General features: G+C 49.8%; 1 protein-coding gene and 1 pseudogene across 1 annotated transcript in view; one reads left to right on the top strand and one right to left on the bottom strand.

Moving 5' to 3' along the window:
* LOC147676766 (palmitoyltransferase ZDHHC1-like) overlaps positions 1-23,963 on the bottom strand; it is a 452,133-nt gene that overhangs the window by 231,463 nt on the left and 196,707 nt on the right. The window lies entirely within an intron of this gene.
* On the top strand, positions 7,079-8,716 carry LOC147676767 (uncharacterized; annotated as a pseudogene).

Below are 23,963 nucleotides of genomic sequence, written 5' to 3'. Positions count from 1 at the left end.
AGAACGCCTATTTGCTAAACGTAGTAGACAGGCCATGTTTGATACCCTTAAGAAATGGCAGAAAGAGGCGAAGCGGAGACGCATCCTGTCTGAAAAACTCCTGAAAATACAGCAAGGGCAGACTGTAACTCAGAAAGCCATTGCTCATGACAAGAATAAGACCGAGAAGAATATTGAGTATGCAGACAGACAGTTCAGGTTGCAGGTAGATAAGAGTTATGTGACACGAAATGAGGCAGAAGATGAAATAGAGGATTTGTTAGATAAAAGACCTCCCCCACCGTATGCACCGCAATGCATATACCCCGCGGTACCCCTTCACATGGTGGCTGCACCCCAAGCCTCCGCACCAGAGGAACATGTGCCTCTCACCTCCATGGGGACTACCCGTGCCCCACCTACCTCAGTGAGAGACCTGGCTACCCTCCTCCCTAATCCCAGACAACCCTCAGGAACGTCCCACATGGTGATAGGAACTCCAAGCCCCATATGTTCCTCCCAATCAGCCGGTACAACACTCGGAGATCTGGGGCAAACACCGAATGGGGAGCCGGGAGGTCTGGACAGTAAACGGTTATTCACTAGAGCGTCCGTAGGGTACGGCGAAAAAGAAGCAGTAGCAGACCAAGCCGCCAAATGGATGCGGAACGATATATATACAGTAGCTGATGTATGCAGCACTATTATGGATTTGGAGCGGTGATGCAGCAGCATGCCCTATATCAGATGTCTTGCTACCTCATTGGGGCCTGGGAACTATGTTTCCGGGATGGGAGGGCCCCTCAGATACTATATACCATCAGAGACTGGGCTCATAAGTTTAATATGGATCCACAGGAGGTATACAAGAATGTCAACACATTAGTAAAATATCGAGGCAGAATGTTCATAAAAAGCCCCAATTGGACTTCCCAACTTCCCATGCGAGAAGTACACCCTATTTTTCATCCTGAAATTCCTGAAGCACGTGATGCTGCTGACCAAGTAATAAGGGCTCGAGTAGACACCCGGTTCCAAGAGCAATGGGTGTACACTCTGTGGAAACGAAGCGAGGTTCTTGCTCTTAAACCCCAACTGCCTGATCCTCGCAAGAATCCCTCAGCCTATTACAAGGAACTGACCGAAGCTGCTGCCTCAGCTGTGATGACCCTGGCAGATGTTGAGCTATTCTTTGGGTTACTAGTTCCTGTTGATATATGGCGTCAGGTGCATGAGGCCGATCATGCTGCAGAATTAGGGGGAACTTGGGACGAGTTGAAGGATTGGGACCGAGATCGAAAGCCTGGGGATAAGCCTAGAAACGAAATCACTTCTTTGCCAGCAAAAATAGCAGCATACATGCATACCCTGATTCCTCTACGGAAGGTTGACTGGGACAAACTGACAGCTTGTAGGCAGAAAAAGGATGAAAGTGTGTCCGATTTCTTTACCAGGTTTGAAGGGGTTTTTATTGACTTTAGTGGGCAGGATCTGTCCATGGAAGGTGGAATTAGGTTGTTTGTGAATAGATTTGTGTCAGCGGGTCGAGGACAGCAGTCCTGTAACGGACTTTTCATCTTCCCTACAGGACTGGACTGGCCCCTTTAATTCCTGCTTCGCTTACGAGGCGGCCTGCCCCGCCCCTGTGACACGGAATCGTGTGCTCCAATCAGGAGCGCCTTCAGGAGACAGAAAGGCGGACACGGAAGACGCCGTCTCAGTGGTGTTCGGGGAGATTGCAGCCACGAACGGAGGAAGGAGAGGAGCAGAGGAGAACCTGGAGAACGAGGCTTCCGCGAACTGTATCTACCGAGAGTATCCGGGAATTGCAGCGGGTCTGCCGAAAGAAGGTCTGGAGGTCCGGAGGAGCCACGACGACACGGCGGAGCAGGAGGTCACCCCCGAGCGAGGACAGCAGCGACGAGAGGACGACCCGGGAAAGCCAGGAGGCCAACGATACCGCCCATCGCCCAGCCACGCGCAGGAGGACGCGTGGCTAACTCAGGTGCGTGACCGTTTGCGTACCTTGCTCAGGTTCAAGCGGGGAGGGACCGGGTAGGAGGGAGGCGACAGACAGTGTGAAGCCTCTGTTTGCACTGCACTCTTGGGGTGTATTGAGCATTGGTGGTGGTGTCTGTGCAACCCACAAAACGTACTCCCTCACTCCCCCTCCCATATCGATTGCTTATAGGTGCTGTGTATTAACAGCCACATTTGTTTCCTTTTATGCTTTACGGTGGGAGAGCTGGAAGACGGAATCCAGGGAGAGAGCCACGGCAGAGCCCAAAGCGCCCAGGACAGCCCCCAGGATAGCCACCGTGTGCCCCTTTTCTTTATCGAATGGACTGTTGTGCTGCTAATAAACAACCTTGCCCATATCATAGTTTTGGCTCTGTCCCTCCTTGTACCAAAAGGTTACAATTTGTTACCAACTTGGCACCCGAAATTTCTGCACGGTTGCAGGCCGCAGAAAGTACCTGGACTACCTCCACTCCTTCCGTGATTTTGAGCATGGCCCAATATTACGAACATAGGGAGAACAAAAGCAAGGATAAAGTAGATAAAAAGCCCAAGGATCTTAAAACACGGGTGCTGCTTCAGCAAGTTGTACGAGGACAAGGAGGGGGGAGAGGAGCCAGAGGGCCTGTATCCAGAGGGGCGGGAACAGGCAGAGGCGTAGGCGGCGCTCCAACTGTAGGGATAAACCAATGCTCATATTGTAAACAGGAGGGACACTGGAAAGCGCAGTGTCTGTTATTACTTGCCCTTAACGGTGCAGTCAGAGGACGAGGTGGCCCAGACCGGAGTGATATGCACAGAGAGGAAGCGTCAGGCAAGTCTGAATGGAATCATTTTGATGGTCACCAAGGCAAACAATATTATCATGATGATTACGCATTCGAGGATCAGGATGGGTATGTCCACCCATAGGACAGCCAGGGACAGAGTAGGGGCCAAGTTTCGATCCCAGTCAATCAACAAAGACCCTATGTGAAGGGGGAATTGATGGGGACTTCTAAGAATTTCCTAATTGACACAGGGGCAATGAATAGTTCAGTTGCTCGATCATTGGTTCCAGGGGCGACTCTGTCCGGGCAAAATAATGTATCCGTGGGATTTTCAGGGGTCCCAGTAGTCAGTCCCATCTCTAAACATCTTCCCTTCACGATCTGTCCCGCTACTGTTGAATCACGTTTTCTGTTAACTTCGCATTGTGGGGAGAGTCTGTTGGGCTTAGATATGCTGAAAAAGTTGAATGCAAAAATATACTGCTCCCCTGATTGGGTTTATTTGACGATACAACCCCACACTGACTGCATGAAACAATGTTTTGCTAAAGACGAACTTCTTCCCCCTGAGTTTAATGGCATTCCCGCTGCTTTATGGGCAACAGGAGATGCGGATGTGGGAAAGTTAGACATCCCACCAGTCCATATCACGCTGAAACTTGGCGCAAAATTACCACTCATCCCGCAGTATAAGATTGCACCAGCCGGTGAATGGGCTTTACTTTCAATTATTCAGGATCTCATTGATAAAGGAGTAGTGGAGGAGACAGCTGCTAATATCTGCAATAGCCAGATTCTCCCAATTTTGAAGAAGAGTTCTGATTCTAACACACAGGGACACAGTGATGCTTATCGTTTTGTGATTGACCTGAGAGCCGTTAATAAGATTGTCGTACCACAGTATCCTGTGGTAACAGACATCACCACTATCCTTACGATGATTCCGCCCACTGCTCAGTATTTTTCAGTCATAGATCTGAAGAATGCTTTCTTCAGCATCCCTATCCATCCCGATAGCAGACAGATCTTCGGATTCTTGTTATCTGGCCGAAGCTTCAGATTCTGTTGTGCACCTCAAGGCTATACTGAAAGTCCGAGCATCTATAGTCAGGCCCTTAAGGCTCTGTTGGACGATCTAGTCTTGCCCGAGCGCAATGTGCTTTTGCAATACGTGGATGACTTGTTGATCGCCTCTGATACGGAAGAAGGCTGCAAGGCTGCCACTGTTAAATTATTGCACCATTTGGCAGCAAAGGGGAATAAGGTGTCCTTGTCTAAGTTCAAATACTGTCGACAGGAGGTAACCTGCCTAGGTCATCTACTGTCGAAGGAGGGTAGGCGATTGACTCCTGAACGCATTACTACCATCTCTAACATGTCTGTCCCTTGCACTCAGCGCGAAGTTCGTGCCTTTCTTGGCATCACCTCTTACTGTCGCCAATGGATACCTAATTTTTCTCTTCTCGCTAAACCTTTGTTGCATCTAACCACTAAAGACGTGCATGAACCCCTCCCCTGGACGGATGAATGTCAGCACTCCTTTGACTCTTTAAAAACTGCTCTCTGTTCTGCTCCGGTCTTGGGTACTCCTGACTACCGTAAACCTTTTGTGCTATATGTGCATGAGGTCGACGGTAGCTCGCTCTCAGTGTTAACGCAAGAATTTGGTGGTAAGCAAAGACCTTGCGCTTACTTGTCAGCCACATTGGATAATGTCGCAAGGGCACTTCCTAGATGCCTGAGGGCGACTGCAGCTGTCGCGGTCGCCATCCGGCAATCGGAAGGACTTGTTCTAAATTCCAACCTAACAGTGATGGTGCCGCACGCTGTGGACACATTACTAAACAAAACTAAGGCACAGCACCTTACGAGCGCACGCCTCACTGGGTATGAATTGACACTATTTGCTCCGCACATCACAATTACATGATGTGCCACACTAAACCCAGCTACATTGTTACCACTCCCTACGAGTGTAACTACCAATGATATACATGACTGCATATTTCGAACCGAAGAAGAAATGAAGGGAAGGGTTGACCTTACCGACATTCCTCTATCTGACCCTCAGGGGGAGTTATATGTGGATGGGTCCTGTTTTAAATTAGCAGATGGAACAACAACAGCTGCATATGCAATCACAACCTTGAAGACAGTAGTTGAAACATTTCGAGTGCCCCACCGGTCAGCTCAAGCTGCTGAACCAGTGGCGCTGTTACGAGCCTGTGAATTGAGTGAAGGACTCAAGTTAATATCTACACAGACAGCCAATACGCCTTCGGCGTGGCCCATAGTTTTGGGCGGCTGTGGAGGGAACCAGGCTTCCTTACTTCTCATGGTCAGAAAATACAGAATGGCCCCCTGGTATTATGGTTGTTGGATGCCCTCACTCTGCCCAAGAAATTAGCCATAATAAAATGCAGTGCACATAAGGCAGTGGTGGATGAAGTAGGTGAAGGGAATGCTTTCGCAGACCAGGTGGCCAAACAGACAGCCCAATCTCCAATGTCAGCTATGTTTGTAATGTCCTCTGCAAGATGGGTGGAGGAATCTGAATTGTTTGATAATACTATGGAAAGTGTGAGAGAATTACAGAAGGAGGCCACCCCGGCTGAATTAGAGAGATGGGAAAAGGAAGTGGGAAGATTGGATGAGAATAATTGTTGGGTCGATTTGACAGAAAAACAGAGATGGTTGCTACCCAATGCATTGGTGCAGGCCGTTGTAACCATGGCCCACGGTCCTGCCCATGTAGGAGCTAAAGGTATTTGTGGCCTGTTAGACCCAGTATGGAATAACCCTAACATACAACGGACGGCTGTCCGTTTGGTCCAATACTGTATGGTCTGTTACAAAACAATCCGGGGAAGGGAGAAAATGTTCTGAGTGGGAACTTTGCACCTCCAACGTTACCCTTTGAAGTGCTCCAGATGGATTTTATCCACATGGAGCGCGTCAACAATTTGAAATATGTGTTAGTAGTGGTTTGTGCTTTCAGCAAATGGGTTGAGGCCTTCCCCACGAAAGAGAACACTGCCCTAGGCACAGCAAAAGCCCTTCTTAAGGAGTTTTTACCACGCTATGGTTTGCCCCGTTTGATCTGGTCGGACAATGGGGGCCATTTCCATGGGGCCCTTGTTAAGCATATTTGTGATGGTTTACAGATAAAACAAAAATTGCACGCAGCCCAACACCCCCAGTCAGCAGGGCTCGTGGAGAAGTACAATGGGATTCTGAAACTAAAGATGGCTAAGATTCAGGAAAGCACAGGTTTAAAATGGCCTGACACCCTGCGCTTGGCCCTCATGTCATTGCGAGTTACCCCTCATTCTGGCTCTGGTCTTTCTCCTTATGAGATAACCTTCGGGCAACCAGCTAATATATGGGGGGTACCCAGACCACGGTCCTTCTCTGATATCGAATATCCTATGTTGATCGATTATTTGTATGCCCTGACTAAAGATCTTCGTTCTATTCATCAGCAGGTAGCATCTGTACTGCAGCCCCTGCCAGAGGGCCCCGGCCATCGAGTGGAACCTGGCCAGTGGGTACTGGTAAAGAAGTTCGAACGAGACTCCAGCCTGGCTCCTAGGTGGTCCGAGCCGCACCAAGTTTTGCTTGCAACTCGGACGGCTGTCAAGGTGGATGGGAGAAAGCATTGGATACATGTCTCCCATCTGAAAAGGCTGCCGCTCCCGCTTCCTTATGATCAGCGACGCTCTGGGGGAATTCTGACCCAGGAAACCGAGAGAGCCACTGCATTCGTACCCTTTTCCGACGCCTGCGAGATCGAACCAAGGCAAGAAGAGGGAGTGAGGAGATCAGGTGAACCGGTCTCTGCTGAATCTGCAATTGCTCTGAATCCTGTTATTGATACCCCAGCAAGCGAAAGCTCTAATGAAGGAGAGATACCTTCTGTGCTGTTTTCTGATCAGGAAATTCCGGGTCATGTGCGATACAACCTACGGCCAAGAAAGCATCACGGCATCTCAGACCCTACTGCTAGGAGATAAGGAAAGACTTGACTGAATAGACAGGGTTTGCTAGATTGCAGGTCTGAGGTGCTGAGCGAGACACGGGACTGAACTCGTTGAGAGCGGGAACTTTGGTTACTGTGCTCAGTTCAGAAAGAAAGACTAATACTTGTGAACTGCCAGGTTGTACATCAAGATCCCTTTGACCACGACGCTTTGTTTTCTTAAGATGAACGATAGGAGTCTGCCTGTGAGACTCTGACGGACACTGGGAGAAGAACCCTCTGGCAGGACGGACTGCTAGGCCCGAGTTTAGTTTTGGACTTTTAACTAGGAATGTACCCTTTTGGTCATATTGTACTTTAAGAAGAACTTCCCATTGCACCACGATATTTGCTATTTTATGAACCAATGTTTTCTACATGGACCACGAGGATCAAGATTGCTTTTGTATTGGTAATAACAGTGATATTAGCTATTTTTATGGGCTTATTCATATATTTAGAACATAAATATCCCTTGCAAACTCTTCTACCTTCTACTGTTGCACCACCTGAACATTTCATGTTCACCTTAGTACCCCATAAAGAACGACATCGCCAGACCTATGCGAAAAATGTATTTGTAGAAATGCTCCATCAAACACACAGCGCTACCAACATCACCGGCTGTTGGGTTTGTGGGCTCTTGCCATCTGTTATGCATAAACATGACCTGTTTCTCTCATTACCCTTGTCCTATTTAGGAAATTGTGAAGCATGGTTTAAAATGTTTTCTGCTATGTACAATCATTATGTAGAAAATCCCAAACAGTACACCGAGAAGGATTATAACATGATCTTAGCATACACTGAAAAACATCAAGGATTTGACCCAGAAGGGAATGGGGGACACGGATCGTTGGATCCGGCAGCCTGTATGAATTTATATACTAAGAATGAGAATAGTACCTGGTTAAAAGATGAACTCTATGATTTTGCTAATTTTAATGATTCGCAGTATTTCCAACACTTTGTTGTCAGAAATGTTACCAGTGAACGCACTGTACCCATTCCCATTTTGAATACTTCTTCCGATTTCTGTGTACAGGGGATGGGGCATGTACGGGTTGGTGACAGTGTCTGTAACTATACTTATCGCATGAACATATTTAGTAGCCCTCCATTGTTGACGCCACCAAATGTATATTTTGTATGTGGGGAAAATGCTTACACTTGGTTGCCCCGAGGTTGGGCAGGCCAGTGTTATCTGTCCTTCTTGTACCCGCCTGTATACATTGCACCATCAGACTATCATAGAACACACCAACTCCATACCGCTAGAACAGTACCCAATAGGCAGCGCAGACAGCTCATAGCGACGGAAGTCGATCAAACTGACACCTCCTTACAACAGTTTACGGACTTTAGTAAGGGATTGGTCCCATTCTGGGGACCCATATTCAATAGCAGAGAAATAAGGCGGTTGTCCAGAATAGTAGAGAATGTCATTAATATCACTACAGATATCATGACCAATATAACAGTAGAGCTTCAGGCGACAAGACTCGTTTCGCTCCAAAACCGGATGGTTTTGGACGTTATGTTGGCTGATCGAGGTGGAGCATGCCGGGTGATTGGCAGCTCCTGCTGCGTGTATATTCCAGACTCCGCCCCCACTGTTCATTTGGCTATCCAAAAGCTACATCGCATAGCGGCTGAAATGCATACCGAAAATGGGTCCTGGTCACTGTCTGGGTGGTTCTGGGGGCTTCTGACAACGTGGGGTTGGAAATTATTGTTGATACTGGCTGGGGCAGCCAGTGTCATCTTCACCTGTTGCGTCCTTGTACAATGTGGACCGGCGTGTTGTTCCTATTGTGCCACCAGGGTGATGGCCATGTGCGTCCCTGCTCCTGTCCCCACCAAAATTCAGATGCTCCAGCAGGAGATTCATGAACTAATGGCCATTGATGAGGAGGTTTTCCAAGACTAGGATTCCCTCTTCTTGTTAGCTACATCACGCTAAAAGGAGGGTTTGAGGAACCAGAATTGATTTCCGGTTCCATGAACCATATAGTCGCTGTTTTTCTTTATTAGCGTAATGCATCTAGAATAATAACGAAGAAAACGCAAATAATAATATACACACGAAAAGCAGTAATTTAGGGATTAACATACACCGCATTGCACGTTTTTGTACTTGCTTGACTCGACCGACGCCATTTTGTGGCCTCGCTCGATCCCTGCGCTAGCAAGCCCTATCCTCGTATTTTTACCAAAGCCGTTCCCCTGTGAAATAGCCCAACTGTTGCAAACTGCTGTTTCTGCTCGTTAGGCCTGTCAAGGTTATAGGTAGAAGGAGGAGGCTGGATAAGCCAATTCCGAGGGATGCTGCACGGACTCTCTCGGAGTTAGCAGAAGGGAGTCACCCTCATGACCTTGCTATAATGAGATGAGCTAAACCAAGAGCGCTTTGTCTCCCATATATGGTCTTTCCCTCTGCACTAATCTGTACCAACTTGTATTTTTCCATCTTGGGTAATTGTTTCAAAATGTAACAGTACATATGTGATGTTCTGACAATGTGCCAGCAGTCTTCTTGGCGGACCTCGTGGGGTTAGGTCGCAAGGAGCTCCTCTGGCAGAGTTAGTTTGTTATAATAAATGATTGGACCTTCTACACTGCCAACCGACTGATTATTGGTAATGGGTATTGGGCTAGTTGTAAGTTCGGCTCTAATTGGGTTGTGATAATAATTTTCGGTACTTCAGTAGCGCTTGACTGGCAAACTCTGTAAGGTGGCGCTAATGTGTTTGGGTGTGAATAAAACCAATCTGGCGACTTTGCAACTACTCTGTTTTATTTTATTGATTTATGTATTTATTATTCGTTTTTTAAACCCTTTTTCTCTCCTGAGGCCACGTTTTGGAATAGAAAAATGTCAGGAAAAGACTTTTGTAAGACAAATTTCCTTTTTTTTTTATCCATTTCACTGGGGAATGAATGACAGAAAGAAAAAGAAAGAACAGTCACGGTGTTCTGCAAGTGAGGAGGAGCGCAACAAATTGGACACTGTCCTTCTAATGTCCGGACAAGAAAGAAGAGACAGCAATAGTTATGGGCTATGCAGTCTGGCAACAAACTCTGCAAATACTCTGCTTCTGAGTCTCACTTGGTTACACCCTCTTCCCTGTGTGTGTCTGACTGAGCCCTGCCTTCTACCGCAGCCCGGGCTGAAAACACAAGAATTGGGCTTCTTCTCTCCGGTGCCCACTTCCCCCTGTCTACCCCAGGCATGTCTGAGAGTGAGATCGCAGCCCGAGACAAGGGAAGGGGGCTGAATGGGGTGTGTGTGAGAGTGATTCACCCCTCAGAGGTGGGGCACTGAGAACAATGCAGGCCTCCTGGCGCTGGCAGCCATGGATCATCAGGGAGCTCAGGGCATTGTGACTCCTGCCACGACCCGCATTGTGCAGGCACTTACTGAGCGCTAAAACAGTTAGCAGGAGTAGCAGGCATTGTGAGAGTGAGATGGAGGGGGGCTGCACACAACACAGTCCGACGAGCTGAAGAGATGAATGGGACAAACAGCAGCACAAGAGTGATTTATTTAGAAGTGGCCCATGTGATTACGCTCGTATCTGTGTGCCTCGGGCTCAGCTCTATGCTACCTTCCAATTCCTGCTTTTGCCACCCCCCAACAGCATACACCACTGACTCCAGCCTAAGCCCCCAGTACTTGCCTTTCTTTTGAAAGGGCTGGCCAGGCTCACTCGAGGGGCGTAGCGGAGCCCCAGACATGGCTGGGGCAGCTAACAAAAGGCCATCAAAACTAAAGCTGGTGTTTCGCTTTACCGAAGGCAGCCACAGCCCTAGAAGCAGCAAGAGGGCGTGACGAGGCAACTCTGCTGGAGCACAGCAGCGCGCAAAATGTGCTAGTATTTTCCCGTTTTTACATATAAATACAGACAAAGGAAAACATGTTTTCCGTCTGTATTTATATGTAAAAATCCGTTTAAACGGAAAACCGGGAGCCCTAATTATAAAGCAATATTTTACACCTTCCCGTGCAGTACTTTACGATAACAGCTTCCCCTCCTTCCCCTCCCCTTAGTAACCTTCAAGAGCCATCTGTTCTCTGATGACACATTCTACATGGTGTACCCGCAAGATCAATACCAGACGATAAACACACCTATGATACAACCAATTTGTTGCAACTGAACAATATATCAGCATATAACATGTCCATCTGTTATTCGCGATTTTATAAAGAGCTGTGCCAGCCCGCCACCCGTGAAGTCCCGGATGCACAAACCCAGTAGTGTTTGTATCTGATTTCCCCCACTCACACCCCATGCCCAATTTACCAACTCTATCTGAAAACTCAGAGGGGTGCAGTGTAAGTTGCATCGATAGTCGTCCTCCCCACCTCTGTGTCCCCCGCGCCCTCTGTGTCAGCTTGTGCCAGAAGATAACTGGTCAGTGGGCCCCAGATGTCTTTCGGGGGGGACTTCACGGGCAATGACTCAGCATAATAGCCTATGTTTTTCTGCCATGTGGTCATACTGTGGATCCAATCCTAAAATTTAGGAGTCCTCCCCCTCCCCCACCGGCATGCAACTTGTCTTTTCGCTAAAAACAGGCCCATAGCAAGAAATTTCTTATGCAGAGTGGCAATGTCTTGTGAGAGGACCAGGAGTCCCACCAGTGGGCAGGGGTGAAGCTCGATCCCCAACATGGTGGAGAGACCCTTAAATGTTTGTGTCCAGAATAAGGCAACTCGTGGGCAGGTCCACACCAGGTGAAGAAAACCCGCATCCCCCGCCGTACCTAGTGCATCTATCACTATCTCTGAGGTGGAATTTGTGTAGGCCAGCCGGGGTGTGATATAGCCTATGGAGGAATTTGAAGTGTATCAATCTAAGCCTACTGTTCCCAGTGACTACCTTCGTGTGTGTGCAGCTACGTTCCCATTGTTCATCGGAGAGAGTAATCCCTAACTCCCTGTCCCAGTCCAGCCTTGCCTTGCTCACGGTAGATGGCTGCGCCGCTTGTGTATGTCTGTAAAGCAGAGACACCGTGGGTTTGGGAGGTTCTTTCTGTAAAAACACCTGCAGTGGTTCTAATGTAGGCGGTTCTTCTGGGAAGGTCGGGGTAGCCGCTTTGACGCTGAGTCGAAGTCTGGTATAAAGGAACGTGTCCATCACTGTGGGAGCGTGCTGACCAAAGAACTGGTCCATGGTACAGAAGCGCCCTCCCATAAAGAGGTCTCCCCAAGTAGAATATTTTAGTTTCTCAAGCATCTTACGACAAATCCCTTCCTCCGTGACGGCCAATAGCGGATGGTGGCGTAAAGTCATGTTGGGCGAAAACATCATCGGGGCGTCCAGTTTATCGGCTATTTTCTGCCAGGCTCTCACAGTACAGTCTACTGTGGATGGATCTCGCCTGCGCTCATTTACCTTCGTGAAGAGATAGGCGGACGGGGGCGACGGTGCCATGTATCCATCTTCCACGGCGAGATGGGGCATAAAAAGCGGCGGGTAGAACCAGTATGTCGCAAAGTGGGCCTGTGCACAATAATAATAGTATTTAAAGTTGGGCACCACGTACCCCCCTTGACAGTAAGGTAGCATCATAGTGTTAAGGCTCAAACAAGGCTGCTTCCCCCCCAGATTAGTCTCGTGAGTTGTGTGCTGAGTGTTTTAAAAAAGAAGCTGCCGGGGTGATACAGGATGTTTATGAAAAGATACAGTAGTTTGTGCAGGAGTACCATTTTGATCAGTGAGATTCTCCCTGCCATAGAAAGGGGCAGACGGACCCATTTAGCAATGGTATCAGTGATTTTATCCATGGCTGTTCCGTAATTTGCGCTCATTAAGGCGTCTCTGTCTCTATTGACATGGATACCGAGGTATTTAATTTCTTCCCGCTCCCAAACCAATGGGTAATCAAACTGGTGTGGTAGGGTGGCATCCGTCAAGGGACCAGTTAATCTGGATACTGGGAATAGCCCCAAATTTGGTGATTTCTCTAAGAACAGGGTTTAGATTGTCCTGGGGTTTGCGAATGTAGAGGGTCATGTCATCCGCATATAGGGAGATGAGTAGTTGTCGGGCCGGATTTATTAGTGCCTTGTCGTTGTGGTGCTGGCGCAGCTTGGCAGCGAGAGGTTCAATGGCCAGAGCAAATAGGATTGGGGATAACGGGCAGCCCTGGCGTGTCCCTCTGGAGATGGGAAAGGTGGGGGACCTTGCTCTGTGTAAAAACACTGATGCCACTGGTCGGTGATACAGAAGCAGTATCCACTGGAGGAAAGAGGCAGGCATGCCCATTCGGCCCAGGATACCCATCAAGTAATCCCATTCCAGGGAATCGAACGGCTTTGTGGCGTCTAGGAACACCGCCACAGTAGAGCGATTGGGGGTCTATATCCTGTAAGACCGAGGCCAGCGTACAGAGATTGTGGGCTGTGGCTCGATTGGGTATGAACCCTACTTGGTCGGGTAGGACCAGTCTTTGCATAAGCAGGTTCAGCCTGGTCGCTATGACTTTCGCCAGGATTTTCAGATCGCAGTTCAACTTGGAGAGGGGTCGGTATTAGTCGCAGCTCATTGGGTATTTCCCTGGCTTAAGTAGAGAGGTGAGTACAGCCTCTCGCATAGAGTCTGGTAAGCATCTCTCCTCACGTGCCGTGTAAAAGACATCTCTAAGGACTGGAGCAAGGATATGAACATACATTTTATAAAATTCGATCGGCAACCCATCCGATCCCGGGGCCCGTCCCGATTTCATCTGCATGATGGTCTCCCTTATCTCGTCTAATTCTAGATCATGGTCTAAAAATTTCCTTTGAGTATTCCCCAACCATGCAAAAGCTGTGTCGTCCAGATAAGTCGATAAATCTAGCGGTTCCCCCCTCTTGGTGGAATATAGTGTACTATAAAACTCTGAATATATTGAGCAGGTCCGGGATGGTTTCTGTGGAGGGTGCTGTGTTGCGTGTGCGGTGACATAATTGGAAAATTTAGGAGGCCTAATTGTAGCTGCTAGGGCTTTCCCTGGTCGGTCTCCCTCCCCATACACTCTAGCCACATAGGGTTTGCCGCAGAACTTGCACTCCCTCTTAGCAAGCTCCTCATAGTCAGACAGAGTGTCACTTATCTTAGCTCTGAGTGTCAGGTCGCCAGGATCCTCTGAAATATCTTGTTCCAGCTGCTTAAGTGTCCGTTCCAATCGGGTGAGATCCTGTCGTAGCGACTTTCATACCCCTCCACTCCTGGCAATACGCCACCCCCGGACTGTAACCTTGAAGGCCTCCCACACCGTAGTGATACTAGAAACTGAGGGGATGTTGCGTTCAAAGAAGTCTTGGATATCTTGTTCTAAGTCCGCCGTAAAAGCAGTATCCTGCAGATGCAAGGGATTCAGGCGCCAGTTCCCATAGGGGGAGTGCTGTGCCGGGGCCCGAAGGGCCACCAGAACAGGGGAGTGGTCAGAGTATGTGCGAGCTAAGTGGGTCACTCGTACTATCTGGTGTGCCATTCCAGCCGATAGAAATATGTAGTAGAAATATAGGCGACCATCCTGACGCTCTCAGTAGCGGTCGCTCCCCACGCTCCCTGCTCTCCTGTGGTATCGTTGGGCTGCACTCTTTGCTTTGCTCTGCGCATTTCATAACTGCTAGCTGCTGTATGTCATAGCGCTGTACTGCAATAAGCATTGTCGAGTATTTGAATTAATTATAGCGCTTTACCTGACTTAAGCACTGTTTTATTTATCTGCGCAGTCCCAGTTGTAGCGCTCGCTGTGTAGCTTTAACTGTAATTTGCATTGCTCGTTTTGTGCATCGATATTTGTAGCGCTTACATCACAGATTGTCTAAGCTCATCAATTACTCTTTGTGCCCCATCCTGTTTCTAGTTTCACTTTTGCTGCCATTTTGTTGTTGTTGTGCCTCGGAGCCCATCCTCTCCACCCTGCTCCCGCCTCCCAGCTGATCCTTCCTCCCACTGACTGCATAGCCTTGCCCCCGTCCTTAGAAGCGCTGTAACCATCCTGACGCTCTCAGTAGCGGTCGCTCCTACGCTCCCTGCTCTCCTGTGGTATCGTTGTGGTTGCACTCTATGCTTTGCTCTGCGCATTTCATAACTGCTAGCTGCTGTATGTCATAGCGCTGTACTGCAATAAGCATTGTCGAGTATTTGAATTAATTATAGCGCTTTACCTGACTTAAGCACCGTTTTATTTATCTGCGCAGTCCCAGTTGTAGCGCTCGCTGTGTAGCTTTAACTGTAATTTGCATTGCTCGTTTTGTGCATCGATATTTGTAGCGCTTACATCACAGATTGTCTAAGCTCATCAATTACTCTTTGTGCCCCATCCTGTTTCTAGTTTCACTTTTGCTGCCATTTTGTTGTTGTTGTGCCTCGGAGCCCGTCCTCTCCACCCCGCTCCCGTCTCCCAGCTGATCCTCCCTCGCCCCTCCCCCCCTCCACTTAAGACAGATGCGTTCACGCGCAGCGACCGCGCCCCATGCGCGCCGAAGGTGCGCCAAAGGTAAGCCCGTCTATGCCCGTCCGCGCCTGGACTGCGCCCAGCGCCAGACCCCCTGGTCCTCGCAAATCCCACTCCACCCGCATAACGTACAATGCTGCTTACCTCTCTGCACTCAACCCCAGCCGCCTCCAAGACTGCTACCAAGCCGCCCCAGGACACTCCCATGGACCCTTCACCTGCCACTCCGGCAAGTTCAACTGCATCAAGACCCACACCAAATTCACATACTCCAAATAGAGCTCCGACACTAACCACCTGAAGTGCATCCTGCTCAACACCCGCTCGGTCCACAAACACGCCATTGAACTTTGGAACCTTCTCGACACACACCACCGGACGTCGCCTTCCTTACAGAAACCTGGATGAATGCATCATCAACTCCCGACATCGCCATAGCCATCCCGGATGGCTACAAGATCATCCGAAAGGATCGCACCATCCAAACAGGAGGAGGCATCGCCATCGTACATAAGAATTTCATCCGCATCACGACCAGCTCAGACGATCACCTCGCAGCCGCCGAACACCTTCACTTCCAGATCCACACCGACCCCAAAACCACACTCAGAGGCACCCTCATCTACAGACCGCCAGGACCCCGCCCTCAATTCAGCGAAGACATCACTGACTTCATCAGCCCACACGCCCTCTCATCTGAGGACTACATTCTACTGGGAGACCTCAACTTCCACCTTGAAAAGAAAAATGACAGCAACACCACCACCCTCCTGGACAACTTGGCCAATCTCGGACTAATACAACTTGTTGACACCCCCACCCACTATGCCGGGCACACGCTCGACCCAATCTTCACCTCCAGCAAGCACATCTCCTTCAACCACACCACAGCTCTCCACTGGACGGACCACAGCTGCATTCACTTCAACTACAAAAAGACCACGACCCACAACCTCCCACAACCAATTCCCCGAAGAAACTGGAACAAAATTACCACCGACCAGCTCCTCACTTCGCTCCACAAAAACCCTCCTGCCAAATCATCGGACCCAAACCAGGCTGCCGCCAAGCTCACACAATGGATCACCCACAGCGCCGACGAACTAGCACTCTTGAAAAACCATCAAATAAGGCAAAGTAACAAAAAAGCCCCCTGGTTCAACGATGACCTTAAGACATCCAAGAAGTTCTGTCGTACCCTCGAGAAAGCCTGGAGAAAAAACCCAACCAATGACAACCTGACTACCTTCAAGAACGCCACCCGCAAACACCACCAACTGATCCGATCCACCAAGAAATCAGCATTCAAAGATCGACTTGACAACAACGCCCACAACAGCAAGGAACTATTCAACATCGTCAAAGAATTTACCAACCCCACCGCCGGTACCAACAACATCACCCCATCCCAAGACCTCTGCGACTCCCTAGCCTCTTTCTTCCACAACAAAATCGCCGACATACATAACAGCTTTGAAAACCAATCAGGAGACCAGTCCACTCCACCAACCCCTGAACCAAATCCCCCCTCTAACAACCTTTGCGCCTGGAACCCAATCACCACTGAAGACACCATCCGCCTGATGAACACCATCCACTCAGGATCGCCTACCGACCCATGTCCCCACCACATTTTCAACAAAGCAAACTCCATCATCGCACCACATCTCCGAGACGTCTAAAGAAACCCACAGCAGACCCCACTGAACTTAAGAACTACCGTCCCATCTCGCTCCTCCCATTCCCTGCCAAAGTCATCGGAAAAGCCGTCAACACTCAGCTAGCCGCCTTCCTCGAATCCAACAAATCCCTCGACCCCTCACAGTCCGGTTTCCGAGCCAAACACAGCACCGAAACCGCACTCATCGCAGCAACAGACGACATTCGAACACTTCTGGACAACGGGGAAACAGTTGCCCTCATCCTACTTGACCTCTCCGCAGCCTTCGACACAGTCTGTCATAGCACCCTCATACAACGCCTCAGCAACACCGGAATACAAGGAAAAGCATTGGACTGGATCATCTCGTTCCTCGCCGGAAGAACCCAGAGAGTCCGCCTCCCCCCTTTTAGATCAGAATCCACCGAAGTCATCTGCGGTGTACCCCAAGGATCATCACTCAGCCCCACCCTCTTCAACGTATACACGAGTCCCCTCGCATCCATCGCGCGACAACACAACCTCAACATCATCTCCTACGCCGACGACACCCAGCTGATCCTCTCCCTCACCAAAGACCCAAACACCGCCAAAACCAATTTACACGAAGGAATGAAAGATGTCGCCGAGTGGATGAAGGACAGCCGTCTAAAACTGAACTCGGACAAAACGGAAGTCCTAATCTTAGGCTCATCCCCCTCTGCTTGGGACGACTCATGGTGGCCACCGGCCCTGGGAAACGCACCCAAACCAACGGACCACGCACGTAACCTGGGCTTCATCCTGGACTCCTCCCTCTCGATGACCAGGCAAGTCAATGCCGTTTCCTCATCATGCTTCAACATCCTACGCATGCTCCAAAAAATATTCTGCTGGATACCCACCGAAACAAGAAAAACGGTCACCCACGCACTAGTCACAAGCCGACTGGATTACGGCAACACCCTTTACGCCGGAACCACTGCCAAACTACAGAAAAAACTCCAATGCATCCAAAACGCCTCAGCCAGACTCATACTTGACATCCCCCGCCAGGCTCACACTTCCGGTCACCTGAAAGACCTCCACTGGCTCCCCGTCAACAAGAGGATAACGTTCCGACTCCTCACCCACGCACACAAATCCCTCTACGGCCTAGGACCCGAATGCCTAAACACGCACCTGTCCTTTTACTCCCCCACCCGCCAACTTCGTTCGTCCAATCAGGCCCTCGCTGCTATTCCGCGCATCAACAGATCCACCATGGGGGGAAGATCCTTCTCCTACTTAGCGGCCATAACCTGGAATTCTCTCCCCACCCACCTCCGCCTTACACAGAACCACCTCTCCTTCAGAAAACAACTTAAAACTTGGATATTCGATAAATAAAGTACCCCCCTCCCCTCCATCAAGAGCCTTGAGACCCTCTGGGTGAGTAGTGCGCTATACAAATCTCTGAACTTGAACTAGTCTAACCTGGCCCTGGAGGAGTGGATCGCTGAGTAGTGGGTACCTTCTGTCCCCGCAGGATGCATGTGTCTCCAGGAGTCTGTGAGGCAATTGTCTTTCGTGAGGTCCTGGAGCACCCTACACGTGTTGCTGTAATGAGCAGGGTAAGCATTAGACCGGTCTCGGTGCGGCTGCATCACCGTATTGAAATCTCCCCCCCAAACATAAGTGGTTCCCAATTCTTGAATCTTGCACCAGAGCTGAAGGAGTGTATGTGGCTCATCAAAATTGGGCCCGTAGTAGTTAGCGCAAGTGACATCATGTGAGTTCAATCGTCCCCACAGGAGACAGTAGCGCGCTCATGGGTCCGATATTGTTCCTTCCAGCACAAAGGACATTCCCCTCTTAATTAAGATCGCAACTCCCCGGGCACAGGTAGAGTATCAGGCAAAGGAGCGATAAGTCGCCCATCGCAATGCAAACTGGGGCATGGCAGCGGGGTCTAGGTGCGTTTCTTGTAACATGGCAACTGAAACATGGTGCCGGTCTAGGTACCCCAGCACTTGTCTCTTTTTCCTCTGGTTGTTCAGTCCACGAACATTCCATGATAGTATTGTAATATTGTGTGCATCACTTGCGATGTCAGTCATTCCCGCCATGTCGGTGATCTATACACGACTGTGTTAATATGTGATCTCTAAGAGAACAGGTAGTCATACTTCTTCGCAGAAAACAATCCCCCCTCCCTCTTCAGCATCCCCAACTTGCCAGGCATATGTCCCACCACCCTCCCATTGGGTCGCCCAAACAGAATTCGTACATTTCAACAGCATCTTTTCGAAACCTTTTCCCCCGCCTCCCTTTCCCCCGTGTCATCCCTACTCCCTCCCACACCGACTTCCCCAACTCGCCGGGTATGCAATCCCCCTCTTCCAAAAACACCCCAATTGTCTACAAAGCTCTCCCTCTCTCTAGAGGAAAGTCCGGGGGTATACCCTCGTATACACTCCGCGCCGGGAAACCCTTTTTGGGTAGCTGTCGCGCTTTAGAAACTTAATAAATAAATAAAAAAATAAAAACCAGGGGCTCACGACACGCCCTCTCTCCTGCTGTATTTCACCCACCCACAGCACCGCTCAATGAGCCGGCCGTTAGAGTGGGATGGATGGGAGTGTTCGGGCGAAATATAGATGTTAAGAAAAGAAAAACAGTGGCAATACATCACCATCATGGAGATAGTATAGTGAATCATAACTAGTCTGTCAACCTGCAGAAAAAGTTTCTAGTCCCATCACTCAGTCCTGGTTCGATGCCGGCGATAAGGATCTGGAGCGGCTTCCCTCCTCCGCCTCTCGGGACGCCGCCCTGCGATGCCGCTTGAGGTAATCTTCGACCTGTTGAGGGTTGGTGAAGAAGTGTTGCTTCCCCAGATGCGTTATCTCGAGTTTTGCCAGGTAGAGCATGGCATACTGAATGTTTTGTGAAAGTAGTTTCTTCTTAACTGCGGCATACTTGCGCCTCGCCTCTTGGAGAGCCTGCGTGAAGTCTGGGAAAAATGCCAGGGTGGTATTTTCATACCGTACTTGCTTCATTTCCCTGGCAAGCCTCAAAACAGTGTCTCTATCTCTGTAATTGAGGAAGCGGACTATCACTGGTCTAGGTGGTGCTCCCGGTGGTGGTCGCACAGCCAGCGAGCTGTGCGCCCTTTCAACCGTTAAATGGGCAGAGAACGCCTCCCTTTCGAACAGCTCCACTTCTAGCTTTTCCATGAAGTCCTCTATCCGGCCCGTGTTGGTGGACTCTGCTAGGCCAAGGACACGTACATTGTTCTGTCGGGAGCGTGCTTCTAAATCTTCATTCTTCTCTGCTATCAATTTCAGCAGTTTGTCCATTTGAAGCATATGAGTGCTTGCCACCGCTGCCCCATCTTCCAGTTCCGACACTCTAGCTTCAGCGTCTTTAAGCCTTTGATCATGCTGCTCAAGTTTATTCACCACTGAATCCATTATAGCGTTCATAGTGTCCATCTTGGCATCTATAGAAGTGAGGCTTTGCTTCATGCCCATCAAAATCGCCTTCCAGTCCTCATCTAGTTGTTCCGCTGACCCGATGTCACCGCTCTCCACCGAGCCCGATCTTTGTCCCTTCCGGGGGTCAAACGAGAGTTTGGCCTGCTTAGCGTCTGTGCGCCCCATTCCGGCCCCTGCGTGCTCCAAAGTGCTATCACGAGGCCTATGGTCAGCAGCGCTCACGCAGCAGGGTGTCACAGCAGTGAGTGTGGTTTGTCTTCTTGCGGGCGCTTTCCCCTTTGCCCAAGGGTATATTGGTACTTCTGTTTCCCTCGGGGCAGGGCCCCACCACTCTGCCCACTACAAATTAGCCAGGGGATACCGCAGTGACATGAGGCGCAGTCTTCCAAATGTTGGGGGCACACACGCGCTTGCACGTCACTCACCGCGTGCTCCGTTACCCAAGACCTTGCGAATTTTCCTGCCGAGCAGGTCCATTTTCTCAGTATAGCGGCATTAAAGCAACGCTACAAGGGCCAAGCAGTCTTGTTTGGAGCAGAGGCCAGTATCGCCGCCTCACAGCATTGTCACGGAAGCCCTGTATGGCTCTCGCTCCTATGCACAGGTCTGTTTCCTCTCAGGCGGACATGTACTCAACATGGCGGCCGCGATCCCCAATCGGCAGTCTGGCGGCAACTGCCCTCAGTATATGGCTCCAGTAAGAGTCGCCCAATATTGCAGGCAGTAGTGTCCGTGTCCGCTCAGGGGGTGCTTGGTATCACATAAATGCGGGCTGTATCCACCTCACCTTCTCCGCGTCGGTTATCCAGGCCCCGGGCTGTCTTGTGCGCATTCGCCTCGCGGGTCGTCCACCACCCATGCGGGCCTCAGCCTCTGGCTCTCGGCAGCCGTCAGGGTCCCCGCAGCTTCAGACGAGCATATGCGGCGTACTCACTGTTGCAGCAGAGCGGGACTCGTCGCTCCAGCAGTCTCGCTCCTCTCCGGGCAGGCCCAGCGATCCTTGGACTCGCCTGGGGCGTCTCTCCGCTCCGCAGGTCCGGCGCTTTACTCCCGGAGTCCGCCCCGGTCTCTCACGGCTCAGAACTCCGGCCAGCGTTGCCCCAGGGCAGCCAGGGTTGGTTCTCTGCAGGCAGGATATATTCTGCTGTCTGTTTTGGCGTGATTTTGGCGATTTCGTGCCAAGGTTGATGTGGTGACTGGAATTGAAAGCTTGTAGGCAGGGCAGCTTTCTCGTGGGAAAGAAAAGGGAGCGAATTGTGCTATGTTCGGAAACATTTGCATCTTAGATTATTTTTATTGGGGGGGTGGGGCTGTTTTTAGGTCTCGTCCTATTAATCGCGCAAGCGATAATAGGACGAGAGTATAGAGGCTCAACCAAGCTCTGAAACCATCGCGGATTACGTCGAGTGCATGTGCTCGTGCACGCGCTTTTTACCATTTGCTCCCCGAGCCGCCTGCCTCCGAGAGCTTCACTTCAAAGGGATCCGCTCCCCCGCCCACTGCTTCACACTTTTCACGGCTGCCTATTTTCCACCTAACACTTCATCTAGGGACCAGCAGTAGTATTGCAAGCTTTATAGCAGCTTTCAGAAGGGGCATCTATCTTCGTATACTGAGCACACTTCGTCAGCTCCAGTATTTAAGCAATACTCCGTCTACAGTGCACCTCCCAATCGGTGTATGTGTGTGCACATTATCGACTACAATGCCAATAGCTCTAACTCTCCCACATGCGAGACCTATTGCATTGCAAATCCTGTACTGTGAATATTTCATGCTTCCACAGTTCTTACTGTGCACTGAAAACTGTTGGAACGTGCTGCCTGCTCCATCTCCAGAAGTTGTAGCGTTGCCATTTCAAACTACTACTTTAAATTGTAAAACTTGTGACTCCAACTCTATTTCTACCCCTTTACATACAGTTTATGGTCCGATGGTGAAATTAACCCTTTCCTTGCTGCTGTCGGCCATTGGCCGACGGCAGCACTACCTCCCCAGTGCTGCCGTCGACCAATGGCCAACGCGGCCCAGCTCGCGCACGAAAACACCCGCACCGCGGCGGAATTACCGCCGCGATTAATGGGTTAATAAAGAAAATTGCGACCGCTGTTTTCCACCTAACACTCCATCTAGGGACCAGCAGTAGTATTGCCAGCTTTACAGCAGCTTTCAGAAGGGGCATCTATCTTCGTACACTGAGCACACTTCGTCAGATCCAGTATTTAAGCAATACTCCGTCTACAGTGCACCTCCCAAGCGTCATGACTCCAACTCTATTTCTACCCTTTTACATACAGTTTATGGTCCGATGGAGGAATTAAAAAAGAAAATTGCGGCTGCTATTTATCACCTAACACTCCATCTAGGGACCAGCAGTAGTATTGCAAGCTTTACATCAGCTTTCAGAAGGGGCATCTATCTTCGTATACTGAGCACACTTCGTCAGCTCCAGTATTTAAGCAATACTCCGTCTACAGTGCACCTACCAATCGGTGTGTGTGTGTGTGCACATTATCGTCTACAATGCCAATAGCTCTAACTCTTCCACATGCGAGACCTATTGCATTGCAAATTCTGTACTGTGAATATTTCATGCTTCCACAGTTCTTACTGTGCTCTGAAAACTGTCGGAACATGCTGCCTCCATCTCCAGAAGTTGTAGCGTTGCCATTTCAAACTACTACTTTAAATTGTAAAACTTGTGATTCCAACTCTATTTCTACCCCTTTACATACAGTTTATGGTCCGATGGTGAAATTAATTAAGAAAATTGCGGCTGCTATTTTCCACGTAACACTACATCTAGGGAACAGCAGTAGTATTGCAAGCTTTACAGCAGCTTTCAGAAGGGGCATCTATCTTCGTACACTGAGCACACTTCGTCAGCTCCAGTATTTTTGTGTATTTCCAGTGTGATTCATATTGTGGTGCAGGTTTTGGGAATTACACATTTTTATGGTCTAGAGTTGTGGTATGTTAGAAAGTTTAAAAACCTCAAATTCATTGGCATGAAGATGGTGCACATGTGGAATAACAAAGATGTAGGATGGATGACAAGTGAGATCAGAGAGTGGCAGCAGCAACTGGCAGCAAACCGCCTCACCCATAACTTGTTTTTTCTCACTGCCTCTCGTATTCAGCCTTCCATACTACCACACCCACCATCACCACCACAACATCCACCACCACCACCACATCCATCACCACCATGTCCACAACCACCACGTCCACCACCACCACACCCACCACATCAACCACATCCACCACTATGTCTACCAATACCATGTCCACCACCACACCCACCTCCACCACGTCCACAACCACCACCACGTCCACCACCACCACGTCCACCACCACCACGTCCACCACCACGTCCACCACGAGGCAACTACCACGTCCACCAGTACCACGTCTACCTCCACCACCACCACATCCACCACCACCATGTCCACCACATTCACCACCACGTCCACCACCACCATGTCCACCACCATGGCCACCACCACATCCACCATGAGGCCACTACCACGTCCACCGCCACCACGTCTATGTCCACCACCCCCAAGTCCACCACCCCCAAGTTCACCACCACCAAGTCCACC

Source organism: Lissotriton vulgaris, chromosome 12 (assembly GCF_964263255.1).
Source record: "Lissotriton vulgaris chromosome 12, aLisVul1.2, whole genome shotgun sequence".
NCBI classification, from domain to species: domain Eukaryota; kingdom Metazoa; phylum Chordata; class Amphibia; order Caudata; family Salamandridae; genus Lissotriton; species Lissotriton vulgaris.
The sequence above is the reverse complement of the archived record's forward strand: the minus strand, read 5'-3'. Positions and strand labels throughout refer to the sequence as shown.